Consider the following 10656-nt stretch of genomic DNA (forward strand, 5'->3'; position numbering starts at 1 on the left):
TGCTCTGTTATCGCCAGCCGAGGTCTTCAAGCAGCAGATAAATAGCCTATGTCCGCGAGCGGGCTTTGGTTTACAGATGGCGTCCCGTTTCCCTCCCATTCTGTCTGCACTCCATGTTGCTTCCAGTGTGTCTGGCAAAGTTTTTTTTTTTTCATCCTGTGCTCAGCAATGCCTACAATTAGTTTCCAATTTACAACAAACACTGTACAATACACACCACAACATTATTGATATTTATGAAATATAAAATTTGAAAATGCACTCACTAGTGAGGTCATTTACCTTTACATTTATTATTGTTCTATTTGTGTTATTAGCCAAGACATTCATATATTTACTATTATTATTTCGATAATTTTTTGTATGTACATAGTTAATGTTACTTATAAAGGAATACGCCTCTAACTATGTGAATGAATTATTAAATAGCTGTCGGCACCTGTAGACCTATAAAAATACATCTTCCTTAGTTGTTCATACAATAATAGAATTAATCTTCACCAGGTCCCAATGTTAATAGTTGCAAATACTACTTGTCAAACTATTTGTTAAACTATTTGTGAAACTACTGTTGACAACTGGCCAGTATGATGTTTATATAAGTCTATCTACTACACTGTCATGGGTATCACAAGATAGTCCGATCTCATGGCTCTTGGTTTACATTTTGGATGTCATCATGAATATCTGTGAACAATAAAGTGCGCGTCTGCACACACAAACATACACAAATGAATGATTACGTGGGCCACTTCTTCATTTCATGCTTCTGGTGTGGTTCCTGTAGACGATCATACTACATAGCAAGTTTAGTGCAATTACTGATATATTTTATTTTAATCACACTTTCATGTACCTTTTCTCATGGTTTTACTCAGTAATACCTTCTCTTCTCTCTCCCCCTATTCGGATCTGCAGCTGTTACGTTTCTCTGGTGGTCTCTTCTTTTCATCTTAATAAAGTTACATTTTACTTTATTAGTGGTACCTGGAAAAATAAACATTTAGTACATTATATAAAATCACCGCTCATCAACACGACAGCCATGTCCTTATGTATTACCCTCTGTGTTCTGTGCTTTGAACGTACAGCTTCGTACTTTTCCTTTGTTACATTTTACATGTTTATATCCCCTTATTACACATCCATTTCATGTTCCTCTAACACTCAAATAATATTTCGGTGCGCTCATACGGAATTCCGCAGAACTGGCCACCATGTACAAAATTATTCCGTCTCTTTGGACAGCATAAATACAACTTTCCCATACAAATAACCGTGCGCTCTCTCGCAGACACGTGGAGCTGGCCACCTATTGAACTCCTATTTCACTGAATGGAGACAAATCATCTTGTTACCGCAAATCCTATTAGCAAGTCATTCATTTATGATCCCACTAGTAAATATGTAAAATATACACTCATTTCTAAAATTTTAACTACTGACGTTGTCTCCTAATACATTCCACATCAACTGGTTAACAATTATTGTTTTTCCACATCTTCACAACATTTTTGTAATACCACACGTTTCTCAAGTTCACTTTATTCCTTCATGGACGGACAGCACATCTTAAACTCTAAACATCTTCTAAAATTGTACACTCAGCTTGCTGTGCACATAGTTATAGCCTTAACAAAGAAACATACCCCAATTTTCTTACCCACGACATCCTTCCCTTTTATGTACTGTAATACCTCTTTTAACATGATAATATTATAGAAAATTTGGTAAATCTACAGATCTCTTCAGTGTAATACTTAACTTAATTGCTAACTATATGCAATACAATACTTTTGCTCCCTTCAGTTCTCCCTACTTGTTCTATAAATGGCTTGAGATGGCTCACATGATGGAGTCCCAAGGTTTTCCTGTTTTCACAGACTCCATTTCAACCGCAATTGCATGTACTAGTCTTCTTATACGTACAGGTCCGCTGCATCTCTTGAAGAACTTTTGACACAGCTTCATTTGTTTGTTGGACAATCTATAAGACTTAACTAAGACTTTTTATCCAACTACAGATTGCCTTATGTGCACCTTTTGGTCTGCGCGCACCTTGCGCTTCTCTCCAGCTACCCGAATATTGGGCAAAGCTCCTCTACTATGACTATGTTGTCGGCGCGTCCTTTGTAGAAAATCGATCAGTTCTCTAGTTTTATCTGGAGGCACCCTGTTCTTCAGAACCATCATAGATGGCATCAATGAAGTACTGTGCGGAAGCACGTTTATCACATCCTGAAAATCTGTAAGAAATCCTTCCCAGCTATCATGATTTACTCCACAGTGTAATCTACATAAATTACCCAAATCTTTCATCCTTCTCTCTGCGGGGTTCGAACTCGGGTGAAACCTACCAATAAATATGGGCATTATCTTATACCTCCTTAGTGTACGTTTCCATACCTCAGAATTATATTGAGGTCCATTGTCTGAGATAATACAGTCAAATGGTTCAAATGGCTCTGAGCACTACGGGACTCAACATCCGAGGTCATCAGTTCCGTTGAACTTAGAACTACTTAAACGTAACTAACCTAAGGACATCATACACATCCATGCCCGAGGCGCATTCGAACCTGAGGCCGTAGCGGTCGCGCGGTTACACACTGAAGCGCCTAGAACCGCTCGGCCACTGCGGCCGGCGATAATACAGTCGACAGTTCCGACTTGTTTTATGAAGTCTCTACACAAGGCTCTACTTACAGTTGCGCCAGTCACCCTTTTTAATGGTGTCAACGTCACAAATTTGGATGTCAGCTCCAATACTACCAATATATATTCATTGCCCCTCGGTGTCTTGGGTAATAGTCTCATTAAATCCGTCGCTGCCATAAGTCTTAGCTTCTCAGGAATAATTGGGTATAAAGGAGCCTGGGTTCCTACGGTTATGCATTTCGCCTTTTGGCAGTTTTTACAGATGGGTAGTACTTTCCGTATGCGTTCTCCATGTTTTTATCCTCATTTTCATATAACATTTTCGTGGACCGAAATGTGCGTAACTTAGGTGTGTATACCATATAAGCTTATTTATTAACTCATTTGGTATGCACACTACCCACAGCGAATCATTAAAGTTTGCCCTATAAAACAGAATCCCTTTTCTCAAGAAGTAGTGCAGTCTTAAGCAGGCCTGCGTTCGATCCTTCCATTACTTTTTATTTTGACTAAATCTGGGTCCTGGTCCAGCTCATTCTGGATATCTCAAATCGTACTAGTAACGAAGTTTTCAAATGCCACGACTTTGCGGCAGAACAACGAAAAGTGCTCTTGCTCTAATGCTTCAGCCGTCTCTTCTGTTATACCAGTACGTGAGCGGGACAGGGCGTCAGTTATGACGTTTGTGAGAGAAAGTACATGTTGTTGTTGCTGTGGTCTTTAGTCCGGAGACTGGTTTGATGCAGCTCTCCATGCTACCGTATCCTGTGCAAGCTTCTTCATCTCCCAGTACTTACTGCAACCTATATCCTTCTGAATCTGCTTAGTGTATTCATCTCTTGGTCTCCCTCTACGATTCTTACCCTCCACGCTGCCCTCCAATGCTAAATTGGTGATCCCTTGATGCCTCAGAACATGTCCTGCCAACCGCTCCCTTCTTCTTGTCAAGTTGTGCCACAAGCTCCTCTTCTCCCCAATTCTATTCAATACCTCCTCATTAGTTATGTGATCAACCCATCTAATCTTCAGCATTCTTCTGTAGCACCACATTTCGAAAGCTTCTATTCTCTTCTTGTCCAAACTATTTATCGTCCATGTTTCACTTCCATACATGGCTACACTCCATACAAATACTTTCAGAAGCAACTTCCTGACACTTAAATCTATACTCGATGTTAACAAATTTCTCTTCTTCAGAAACGCTTTCCTTGCCATTGCCAGTCTACATTTATATATCTCCTCTACTTCGACCATCATCACTTATTTTGCTCCCCAAATAGCAAAACTCTTTTACTACTTTAAGTGTCTCATTTTCTAATCTAATTCCCTCAGCATCACCCGACTTAATTTGACTACATACCATTATCCTCGTTTTGCTTTTGTTGATGTTCATCTTATATCCTCCTTTCAAGACACTGTCCATTCCGTTCAACTGCTCTTCCATGTCCTTTGCTGTCACTGACAGAATTACGATGTCATCGGCGAACCTCAAAGTTTTTATTTCTTCTGCATGGATTTTAATACCTACTCCGCATTTTTCTTTTGTTTCCTTCACTGCTCGCTCAATATACAGATTGAATAACACCGGGGAGAGGCTACAACCCAGTGTCACTCCCTTCCCAACCACTGTTTCCCTTTCATATCCCTCGGCTCTTGTAACTGCCATCTGGTTTCTGAACAAATTGTAAATAGCATTTCGCTCCCTGTATTTTACCCCTGCCACCTTCAGAATTTGAAAGGGGGTATTCCAGTCAACATTGTCAAAAGCTTTCTCTAAGTCTACAAATGCTAAAAACGTAGGTTTGTCTTTTCTTAATCTTTCTTCTAAGATAAGTCGTATGGTCAGTATTGCCTCACGTGTTCCAACATTTCTACGGAATCCAAACTGATCTTCCCCGAGGTCGGCTTCTACAAGTTTCTCCATTCGTCTGTAAAGAATTCGTGTTATTATTTTGCAGCTGTGATTTATTAAACTGATAGTTCGGTAATTTTCACATCTGTCAACACCTTCTTTCTTTGGGATTGGAATTGTTATTATCTTCTTGAAGTCTGAGGATATTTCGCCTGTCTCATACATCTTGCTCGCCAGATGGTAGAGTTTTGGCAGGACTGGCTCTCCCAAGGCGGTCAGTAGTTCTAATGGAATGTTGTCTACTCCCGGGGCCGTGTTTTGACTCAGGTCTTTCAGTGCTCTGTCAAACTGTTCACGCAGTATCGTATCTCCCATTTCATCTTCATCTTCATCCTCTTCCACTTCCATAATATTGTCCTCAAGTACATTGCCCTTATATAGACCCTCTATATACTCCTTCCACCTTTCTGCTTTCCCTTCTTTGCTTAGGACTGGGTTTCCACCTGAGCTCTTGATATTCGTACGAGTGGCTCTCTTTTCTCCAAAGGTCTCTTTAATTTTCCTGTAGGCAGTGTATATCTTACCCCTAGTGAGATAAGCCTCTACATCCTTACATTTGTCCTCTAGCCATCAGGAGGTACATTGACCGCTGAAAACTGGTGTTCCTGAAGCACAGCTACTCATCTCGCTAGTCTTCCATGCGTAAGGTTGGTGGTTAGGAGAAACTCTAGGGCCCTATGATCCGTACAGACTTTTGTTTTTGTACGGAACAGAAAGTATCAGAACTTAATAAATGCCCATACTACTGCAAGGGTTTAAAGTTCGGTAGCAGAGTAATTTCTTTTACTTTTGCATAGTACCCTACTACCAAAGGCGATTGTTCTGTATACTAATTTGCCATGTTGTTCAAACTCCTGAAACACCATGACTCCCAGACCGGTCTTCGCACTGTCAGTGGCCACACAAAAATCTTATGATAAGTCAGGATGTGATAAAATAGGAGCATTGACGAGTGCCGCCTTCAAATTATTAAATTCTCGTTCTGCTCACTCATACCACATCCAGGGTGTTGCTTTTCCTGGTAACTGGCAGAGTCGGGGACTTGCTAATGTTTCCACATAGACTTCATACAGAAATGTATTATTCCGAGAAACCCTCTCTGTTGTTTTTTGGTTGTAGGAGTGGTAAACTCTGCAACTGCTGGCATCTTCTCTGGGTCGGGACTAATCCCTTCTCCTGTTATCACGTGTCCCAGAAACTGACTCTACTGCTCCAAAAACAAGACTTCTCAATGTTTACGGTCATCCGATATCTTTTCAAACTGCTTAACACTTCGTCTAAGAGTTTGTTATATCTCTCCCAGGTCATTTCTGCTATAAGTATATCGTCTACATAACAAGTGGGCTTCTCGTTTGACTGTTCACTCAATGTTTTGCTAAAACCCCTGATAAATATAGCACTCTGTCGTCAGGCCACAAGTGGCCCATCGGGACCATCCGACTGCCGTGTCATCCTCAGCTGAGGATGCGGAAAGGAGGGGCGTGTGGTCAGCACACCGCTCTCCCAGTCGTTATGATGGTTTTCTTTGACCGGAGCCGCTACTATTCGGTCGAGTAGCTCCTCAATTGGCATCACGAGGCTGAGTGCACCCCGAAAAATGGCAACAGCGCATGACGGCCCGGATGGTCACCCATCCAAGTGCCGGCCACGCCCGACAGCGCTTAACTTCGGTGATCTGACGAGAACCGGTGTATCCCCTGCGGCAAGGCCGTTGCCTCCTGATAAATGCAGATGAAGATATATTCAATCCAAAAGGGAGTCTTTTGAATTGAAACCACCTTCCGGAGGCAATAACTGCCGTGTATTTTCCGCAGTCAGGATCGAGCTCTGTCTGCCAAAAGCTCGAGGAGCACAGATCAAGCGAGGAAAACATCGAAACCCCGGGAAATCTTTGAAGCAGCTCCTCAAGCCTTTCAGGGCGATCCGTCTCTGGCACAATAATGGTATTTATTTGCCGTGAGTCTAACACGTCGAAGTCCACCGTCTTTTTTGTCTACTATGCGTAGTGGACATTGTACTCAGGTCTCGCGGCCTCAATTACACCTTCGTCCTCCATTCTTCGTAGTTCACTTAGAACCCTTTCCCGGTATGACCATGGCATGGCATAAGGGGATACCCGAAAGGATCTATGTTTCTTTACCTCAAATTATATTTGATACCCACTAATGCATCCGGTTTTGGGTACGAAGATCTCTGCGTTATTTTTGAGTGCAAGCTCCAACTCTTTTCTATTCTTATTAATCATTATAATAAACATTTTTGGAGCAGCGATCAAAAAATTTAAAAAAAAATTCGTTTTAAAATTCAGTCTTGATCGCATCACGTATGTTACAAGAACATAGGTGACCGGTTTCAGTCATATCATATGACCATCATGAGACCTGTAATTTAATTTTGAAAGTAATAGAAACCTTACTAGATTGACAATAAATTATGACAAAATGCTTATAAGGATAAAACAAAATAAGACTTGTTCTACCCGTGGCATCGTTCGAAGATGGTAGGTGGAGCACTCTTCTCAGCTGCTGTGATGTCAACTGGTGCCAGCAAGTAACGGGCATACGCTTAAATACGAAGATGCTCCACCTACCTTTACTCCCTCCACCTCACGTCAACCAATCAGTGTAAAACGGGTTCACTTAATCGTCAAACGTAAAAAACAAAGTACAATGATAACATAAAAATAGTTATGTATAAATATCTCTTTACAACCATGGAACTACTTAAATATAGTATAAAATATCAATTAAAAGCTTTAAAATATCTGTACAGACGATGTATACTCAATGAGCCCTCTATAGGCTAAGGTGGTACTACCACAAGGTTTCAAAGTCAACGATGTTGTCAAGGTGTTTGACATTGCGGCATCATATCGATATGTGAGTTGTGACTCGACTGCAAGTATACACCTATGCTATATTCAGTCTGTCTGTCTTATATTAACTTTATTTGCCACTGGTGATAAATGTAATAATGGAATCAACAGCAGCAGAGTGCTATGATATTGCATACACTTTTTACAATGTCATAAAACTGATTTATTAAAAATGGAGTCATATTTCATAATATTTCTAGGTGGAAGTTTAAGATTGTGATATAAATATTTACGTACTGTTCTAAGGTACATTTCTGCCATGGATACAACTGGGTCCTTTGATTTTCTGAACAAAAGAGTACATACTTGTTCATAGAATTTCGTCAAAAAAATCATAAAAGTGTTTTTCACGAAAATCCAACTGTTCATTGAGAAGCACTGACGGTTCATCTATATAATGGGCGTATATCTCGATCTCCTCCAAAACTTTTAATAATAAGCCTTTATTAGCCTAATGAAGGACTTGGAAACTCTGTTGTGCCATCCCTTCGGCATGCTTATTAAAAGTTATGTGATGGCCAAAGACTGATTTTACTCATGCGGTACCTGATGTGTGTTCTTTCTATCGTATAGTAAAGCTCCTGCCTGTTTGGCCAATGTATATTTTTCTACAGTCACCACATTGGATCTTGTGAACCCCTGATCATAGCACTCTGCAGCTGATCATTCCATTATTATATTTATCACCAGTGGCAAATAAAGTTAATATTAGACAGACAGACTGAATCTAGCATAGGTGTATACTTGCAGTCGAGTCACAACTCGCATATCGATATGATGCCGCAATGTCAAAGACCTTGACAACATCGTTGACTTTGAAACCTTGTGGTAGTACCTACCACCTTAGCCCACAGAGGGCTCATTGAATATAGATCATCTGTACAGATATTTTAAAGCTTTAGATATTTTATATAATATTTGAGTAGTTCCATGGTTGTAATGAGATATTTTATACACAACTATTTTTATGTTCCTATTGTACTTTTTTTACGTTTTGTCGATTAAGTGAACCCATTTTACACTGATTGATTGACGTGAGGTAGAGGGAGAAGAGGTCGGCGGAGCATCTTCGTATTTAAGCGTATGCCCGTCACTTGCTGACACCAGTTAACATCACAGCAGCTGGGAAGAGTGCTCCATCTACCATCTTCGAAGGATGCCATGGGTATAAAAAGACTTATTGTATTTTATCCTTATAAGCATTTTGTCATATTTTATTGTCAATCTAGTAAGGTTTCTATTACTCTCTAAATTAAATTACAGGTCTGATGATGGTCATGTGATATGACCGAAACAGGTCATTTATGTTCTTGTAGCATACGTGGTGCGATCAAGACGTTATTTTAAAAGAACAAGCTTATTATCTATGTTATTCAGATTCTCGAGTTTCACATCAATCCTACTGTTAATTTCATTAAATGTTCACATTCTCACTTAAACTCTGCTCTATTCTCGTTATCTTTTCTACACTCTTCCCTCTGAACTGCATGTTGGCCTATGAAGTGATGTTTTAAACAGCTCACCGGAATTTGAGCTTTTATTGCCTTCTCATCAAATCTGATTTTTATTTTATTCTCTTTCCCTAACGCTAGCTCCCCTCTTCCTAGATAGATGATAGTTTTCTGCGCTGAAAGAAAATCTAGACTGATTGTTATATCAGCTGTTAGTTTCGGTATTATGAACAGATTTGCAGTCACATGGTATCCTTGGCAACCAACGTCTAGAAGTGTTGCGATATTTCCATACCCTTTCCAACTAACGCACCTCGTACCTTTGTTTCTTGTACTGTGAGCACCGGTGAATTAACTAAATCTTTGCATTTAGCAAACAGCCTATCTGAAATAGCTGAGAGTTCACTTCCACTATCTATTACACCAGTACCCATAATTCCTCCAGTTTGTACTTTTACCACCGGATAGATCTCCAGTTTGGTTAACGTTTCCTTCTCATCAAGTAATATCTCCCTCATATCCTCAAATTCTATAATATTTATATTATTACTTACGAGACGGTTTACGGGCGCATTTTCTCTGGTGCTCGTTGTCTGGCCTAGTCACAGTTCATTTTCTATGTTATTCTGTGTTATTCTATTTTATTCTGGCGTTAGGTGGCCTAATTTCAATTGATTGTTCCCGATTCCTGTTGCTGTTCATTCCACCCCATCCTTGATCAGACTGTTGATGAGTGGGAAACTCGTCAACGGTCTGATCAAGGATGGGGTGGAATGAACAGCAACAGGAATCGGGAACAATCAATTGAAATTGGACCACCTAATCCTGGGAGAGTCGCCCCATGCTGCGCCGTTATTTTGTGGCTCCCATCTCCGGTCATTTTGTTGCCTATATTCTTTGCCATAGTTCCTCCATTGTCCATTGTTCCCGCTGCGATCTATCTGGTCCATGTTTTGGTGACGCGGACGACTTACATTTTTCTTGCCAAGTATGGCCTCTATTATTCCCTCCGTTGTTCTCCCTTCTTTCACCTTGCACGTCTCTCTGCCTACGTTTTTCTCGCGCCTGGTGCTCGTTGAAAGCCAACTCTAACTCTCTCAGGATCTTGACTTCTTCTACATCACTTCCACACCGGCCGACGAGAGTTTGCTGGTAGGAAATTGGCAACTTCTTGTAACACGATCCTATGATCTCAGCCGGTGTGCATGGGTCGTCCGAATACTGATTCTTCTTGGTCAAGTTTTCGAAAAACTTCACCGGACTACGGAACGCTGAACTCTCCAAGTCTCTCCTCATCATTATATTCTGTTTGATCCTGTCCTGTGTCTCCTTGGACCATTATTTGTTTAAAAATGCGTTACGAAGCTGTTCGTATGACGTGCACGCTTTGGCAATGTTCCGCATGTATTCGGCCGTTGTTCTCTCTATATACGAACATACGAAGTCCAGTTAGTACAACAGAGGTTCTGAGAGCCGGGGTGATGCAAAACATTTTCTGATGTGTGTGTATTTTCTCTCTTCCGTAGGTGCTAAATGTAACTGAATAAAGTGAGACAATGCTTTTCACTCGCGTCAGTGTTGTGCAGGATTTTAACGTGCATGCGATTGCTGACGGGCGGTTTTTGAGATGAGATTTTTTGTGCACTGAAGAGATTCAAACGAAAACATTACATTTGCGGAGACCTTAACGATTGAAGTGTAAAAACAATTTGGAGAGGTGACCGCGCAGTGCATATTTTCGCCATATCTGCTCGAGCGCT

At 40.6% G+C, this 10656-nt stretch overlaps 1 pseudogene; it reads right to left on the reverse strand.

Annotated features, from left to right (window-relative positions):
* Positions 1-6168: 6168 nt before the first annotated feature.
* Positions 6169-6286, reverse strand: LOC126485395 (5S ribosomal RNA; annotated as a pseudogene).
* Between the last annotated feature and the right edge of the window lie 4370 nt (positions 6287-10656).

Source organism: Schistocerca serialis, chromosome 6 (genome assembly GCF_023864345.2).
Source record: "Schistocerca serialis cubense isolate TAMUIC-IGC-003099 chromosome 6, iqSchSeri2.2, whole genome shotgun sequence".
In the NCBI taxonomy this organism is placed as follows: Eukaryota; Metazoa; Arthropoda; class Insecta; order Orthoptera; family Acrididae; genus Schistocerca; species Schistocerca serialis.